At 35.8% G+C, this 6,102-nt stretch overlaps 1 non-coding gene across 1 annotated transcript; it reads right to left on the reverse strand.

The window, feature by feature from the left end:
- Positions 1–5,053: 5,053 nt before the first annotated feature.
- TRNAS-CGA (transfer RNA serine (anticodon CGA)) lies at positions 5,054–5,135 on the reverse strand. Its single transcript has one exon. It is a non-coding gene; the product is annotated as a tRNA-Ser (tRNA).
- Between the last annotated feature and the right edge of the window lie 967 nt (positions 5,136–6,102).

The raw sequence follows: 6,102 nt of genomic DNA on the forward strand, positions 1-6,102 counted from the left end.
CGAGCTTTCATCTCTGTGAGAAGGAGATGAGTAATCACAAAAAAAAATAACATGGTATTTTATATTTGCAAATAATAATAATAATAATAATAATAATAATAATAATAATAATAATAATAATAATAATAATAATAATAATAATAATAATAATATCTATAAGTGTGCCGCGAGAATTAAAGTTACGCCCGTAGTGTGCCGCAAGTTGAAAAAGGTTGGGAAACGCTGCTCTTAGGCATAGGACGCTGAAAATGGGACGTTTCGCCTAACTCGGGACAGATGAAAATCAACACAACAAACATAGCCTTTATAATAGAAAGTACTATTGTTACTGGAAATATGACCTTGAAACTGTTACACAAATGACTGTAAATTGTATGTTGTCCCATATTCAATTTAAAGTAGTCCAATGTCATATTAATGTGGTTAAGTTGATTTTTTTTTAAGGTTTCTATTAAATTGACAAGTATCTGCACATCTCTTTTGAGTACTATCCGAACGCAGCCAGTAAAAGGTGTAATAAAATTACTTAATTGGAAGAGCTGTAATAAAATTATTTAATTTAACAGGTCTTACTAATGTAATATTGTATTTTGATGACAATAACTTACATACAATGAAATAAAAACAGTGGCAAAACCTCAGTTACCAAATGAATTTGGATGTAAGTGCGAGGAGCTTCATTCCGTATCGTTTTGTGGCAAAATTTGCCTTTTAGTTCGCGATATTCGATATCAGTTTTGGTATTGTTAAATAGTGATATGACATCAGAATGCAAATTCTATGTTTTGTTATCACCCGTTCTCCACAGTTCTTTTTACGGTCTCGCCTTCACAAATATTCGCTTCAGTTCACAAATTTTGCTAAGACTGTTATGGAATGAGGCTCCGGAAGATCCAAGTTCGATTTCCAGTGGAAACTTATGTGGTTCAAATTTCAAGTTAAGATATAAGTAGGACTTCCATGTTTCTAGACTTAAAAAAAAGGGGGGGGACGCACTATGAAACTTTACAGTATGTTTCATAGTTATGCACATGTTTCTTGCTGAATTTTGAGATTGAATTAACCCTTGTGTACTACCAGCAACATGGTTATTGTGCTGCCAAAATATCTTGAACCGTGGCAAAAATGCGAACTAAAGCTCACATCTTGACACACCCACGCGTTGAGCCAATAAGGATTCAGCTGTTGTTGAGCGAGAGAGCCTCAGCGAAAGGGAGTGGAATTCCTTCAACCGATAGCAGCGCCTGAAACGGAAGACTAGGTGTCAAGTCAATGTGGTATATTTATACACAGGAATTACCATGGGATAGAACCCCATTATGTTCTTGCCCACGAGATCTACTTCGTATGCTTGTGGAAGTGCAAATAGGTGCCGGTACCGTAGTTCATGGGAGGAGTCGACCCCAGAGCCACACCTTACGCTAAAAGACTGATTTTTTTTAAAAAAAAGATTATTTTATATCTTTTAGATAAAATATCTAAAGTTATGTTTGTTATGGACTACACCACTGATGGACAAACTTTTTTTTAGGAGAGGGCTAAATAATAATAATAATAATAATAATAATAATAATAATAATAATAATAATAATAATAATAATAATAATAATAATAATAGGCTAGCCAACAAGGGCGACCATCAGGGGGGCAAGGTGGGGCGCTTGCCCCCCGAAGAGGAAATTTTACTTGGGAATATCGAAAACCCAATAAAATTTTTACATTGATTACAGCAAAACTTGAAACTTTTATTTAAACCGTCGCTTATACTTGCCCCCCTTCGAAACCACAACATGGGCGCCCTTGCTAGCCAATATAATTTATTAAAATCAACAATGGTATATATATTTTACAAAATTCATTTAATACTAAAACCTCTTAATGATTGAACTTTCTAATAATCTGGTTCGAATTGAGATACACTAATTCTCAGAGGTGGAGTAAAATGCTCATCTGTCAGTCAAGTTCTAACGCAATTTTCCCGTAGTAACTCTATTATTCCTTTCATCAGATTAGAAATCATGTTGCGGGACGGAAAGAACCTTTCCGGGGGACGAATGTGGCCCTGTGGGCTGTAGTTTGCTCATCACTGGTCAAGACTATCTTTCGCCCCACTACTAAATAGAATTATTACGTATCTGAAACATCTGTAAAGGCGGTAAATTTTTAATATTAATTTCCTTGTAACCAAATAACGTCTATCATCAAAACTGACAGTGGTGCCAACTCCTTTTACGTAAGATTTCTCGCATTGGACGTGTATAAGTTTTTAGGAAAACAATAAGGATAAATTGAACTTAATTAAACATCACCCCTATTTCGCAAACGCTGCATGTAGAAGCAGTAACGACGTGAGCTGTAATTTCTTGCGGGGGTGGGATGGGCAGCAAGTGGAAGGGCAGAGACATTTTTGGAGGTCACCTGATTTTGCGGTTACCAAAAAAAAAGGATAGGTTTATGTTACTTATGTCTGGAGGCATGCGCCGCCACCGAGGAGGGGGCCCCACTGCCCCTTTTTCGGCGTCGTCACTGCTTGGAAGCATACAATAAACTCATAGAGGCTGTTGCTACTTAATGTTCTATACTGCAATTCATACTACTTGTCCTTTCTGACAGCTCGCTGCGCGCACGTTGTGCTGAATGCTGTGTTGCCAGCTTTTGCTTCGGGTATTGAAACACGAAATTAATCACTGCAAATGAATCTCAATTTTATAAAATTAAATGACACAAAAGGGAACTAAAAAGAATGCTCTCAATAACCAGCAGGTCCATTACTCAAATTGACATTCGATTAAAACCATGTGTATTTATTTACAGTATATTGGCAATTTGCGGAAAGGGTGGAATTGGCTGAAGGTACTATTGCCGTAGAAACAGTTCTTCTTGCCTGATTGTTGTGACCACGTACAGGAAAGAAAAAACAGAGGAAAGCAACTGTCAGAAAGGCCAAGTTGTATCAAATAGACTGTAGTATAGAAAGAACTTTAAATATGAAATATCAATATATAATAATAGTACATCGACAATAAGCTTATGGACATGCTCTGCATAATATGATTAATTAAAATACGAAGAGTATGCCACAATTGTTATCCCTGATAAAGAAGAAAATATTTTTCCACGAAATCATCCATACAGAAATGTACTTTGTCCACGTACGTTCTGAAATTATTACACCTTGTTAAAAATAATTTAAAAAAATAAGAGTAAATGCAGAGGTGCCCCTACGGAGCGGTTCGGACCTCCCGAAAACTTCCTAACTTAACATACATTTTTACATTTTCTCAATAAAACTATAGTTATTTAACAGGAAATTATTTATGTAGTATGAAAATTTGATCTTACACTCCATCTGTTCTCTTCCTCTTATAAAAACAATCTAGTTCTATCATTATTTCCCTGAAAATATAAATGGGAGTATTTTACAATTACTTAACGTCTTTTCAGGTGCAGAATAATACCCGTTCAATACTACGAGCCATACTACATAATATATGGCTTGTATTATTGGATCCAACCCCCCAAAAGCTTGGACCCCCCCCCCAGCAAAAATTTCTGGGTGCTCGCCTGGCTGAATGAAAGAGTCGAAATATATTCATACACCGCGTACAATGGGGAATATAAATTGGACCGTAGATATTTATTTTATCAAGCAAATCTAAAGAGCAGGATAAGCATCTTTTGCACTTTCTTTCAACTTTACATTACAGTTTTTATAATTTGTTTCTTTGCTTTTTTCCTTTCACCACTCTCTCTTCAGTTGAGCTTACAGCTTTTATATTCTTTTCTCTAACTTGATCCTGTTTTGCTTTATTGTTGATATCGAAATCTTTAAACTTTAGTAATGACTTGTTGTAGCCAAAATAATGTAAGGAAAATTGAAGCATTTCTTACGATATATTCCTTCTTAACCTTGGAATAACAAACTAGAACAACCATAACGTTTTCAGGTAACTCTTGCAACAAACTTATTCCTTTAAATGGGATGGATGTAGCTAAACAATGTCTTTCATAAGAGCTTCATTCGAAATAAAACGAGAATTTATTTGCTGAATTGCGTGTCAATGTTCTTTACTTCAAACCATTTTCATCGCGAAGGCAAAATATTCCTGCCTTCGTTTCTTGAAGTTTCAGAGAGCTGTAGGGGTGAAGACTTCCCGAGTTCTTCTTGTATGCGTTCCGCAAATTCAGTTTTTTTAAAGCAATATTGAACTAAAATCATTTCTTTCCACTTGCAATGATTCCGAAGTGTGTGTGTGTACATAAACTAAACACCTCACTGATGCAAGAAATAGATTATGAAATTTACACCAATTCTCAAACAAACATTTGCCATTTGAAAGTTGCATCAAAATCCATGATGTCAGCAATATTGATAAGGGATTGAAGCAGTGCTAAGAGTTTCCTACGGTCTTACATAGGTATGGAGAAGTCAAATATGCTATTGAGTGCTCGATTGTTAGTACACTACATGTTAATCTTTAACAATTTAGTAATTGCAATAATAGCAATAGGACTTACTACTTGGCTTTTGAGACACAGTCGAATTTTACACTGTTTTTACCCTTTTAATGGCCTACTTTACCTTGACTTAAGGCTTTCAAATTTCATCCTATTTTCCACTGAAAAATATCTGTAAATCAACAAGGAAATGATTATCCTATGATAATTAAATTGAAATTCATCTTAATATGACCCATGATAAACACTTAACCGTTTTATACCGTGAAGGTCAAATCCAGCGTTATTGTAACAAAGCGGTGTTTGAGCGATTGATCGTAGAAATTCAAACTCCGATTAGTGCTAATTTCACAGCCTTGTTTTATTACTAGTGCAAACTCTTTATTCAGTTGAGGGTAGGGCGTGGAAGATGGGTCAGAGTTGATGACGATGAGGTTTGGTGGATCAGAGTATCTCATGGTGAGTGGTGGGTCGAAGTGGGACACAGTAGATCAGAGTGGTCACGGTGGATCATCATGGGTCAAGTTTTCTTTGACCCACACCACCTCTGCTCTAGTGTAAATGCGTAAGCGAAAGAAAATCAAAGAAAAGGATTCGCAGTCGGCAGGATTCGAACCTACGCTCCCAGAGGAAATCTGATTTCGAGTCAGACGCCTTAACCACTCGGCCACGACTGCGATGATCAGTTAGTTGTTCAGAATTGATATAAATGGAGGCTCCAGTCTCTCTATACTCTCGTCGTACAAGGATGCAAAGACTTGGTAAAAATAAGTAGTGGCACGGCGCGGCGTGACCGCGAAAAGCAGCATGCAATTGAAAATAGACGTAGGGTTGCTTGTTTATGAAAGGAGACAAGAGGTCGAAATTTCTATTTATTTATTTATTTGTCAAGTCCCACGATGTGTCCTTTAGACTGAAGTAAACCATGATAAATAAAGAACGATAATGAAATGAGTCGTGAAATGACAAGCGTGAATTCTGAGAGGGATTCGAACCCGGGACAGACATACAGACACACACACACATATATATATATATATATATATATATATATATATATATATATATATATATATAGATATATATAGATATATATATAGATATAGATATAGATATAGATATAGATAGATAGATAGATAGATAGGGTGGCCCAAAAGTAGGTATACATCCCTGCATTGATCAAGTATAACATTCTAGCTTATGGGTTTATTTGTTTCCGCTGTTCCGGGCGTAGGTATAAGTAAAAAGACTAAGAACAAACAATAAAGAAACTATGTCTACCTGATGGACAACAATAAGAAATGATATGAAATACAATGAGCAGATCAGTACGGGACTGTATACCTACTTTTGGGCGGTGTCTTCCCACTTGGACAGTCCTATTAGCGGCAGGAACTGTTAACTGTCCTATGAGCGACCGATTTGATCTATTAACTGCCCTATGAGTCACCGATTCGTTCATACTAAGATAATGAAAGAAGATAAGGTTCTCTCTTCTTTAACTTGTTTTATGCTAATGTGATTTAGAAAGTGTATTATGAAAAATTTCGCTTTACCTGAATTTAGTACGTGAGAATGCTGTCATTACATTAACAATCTTTTATACGTTTTTCCTAATATATATTTTTGAATTAATTTCTATGA

The sequence above is a fragment of the Thermobia domestica genome, chromosome 11 (assembly GCF_964235325.1).
Source record: "Thermobia domestica chromosome 11, izTheDome1.hap1.1, whole genome shotgun sequence".
NCBI classification, from domain to species: Eukaryota; Metazoa; Arthropoda; class Insecta; order Zygentoma; family Lepismatidae; genus Thermobia; species Thermobia domestica.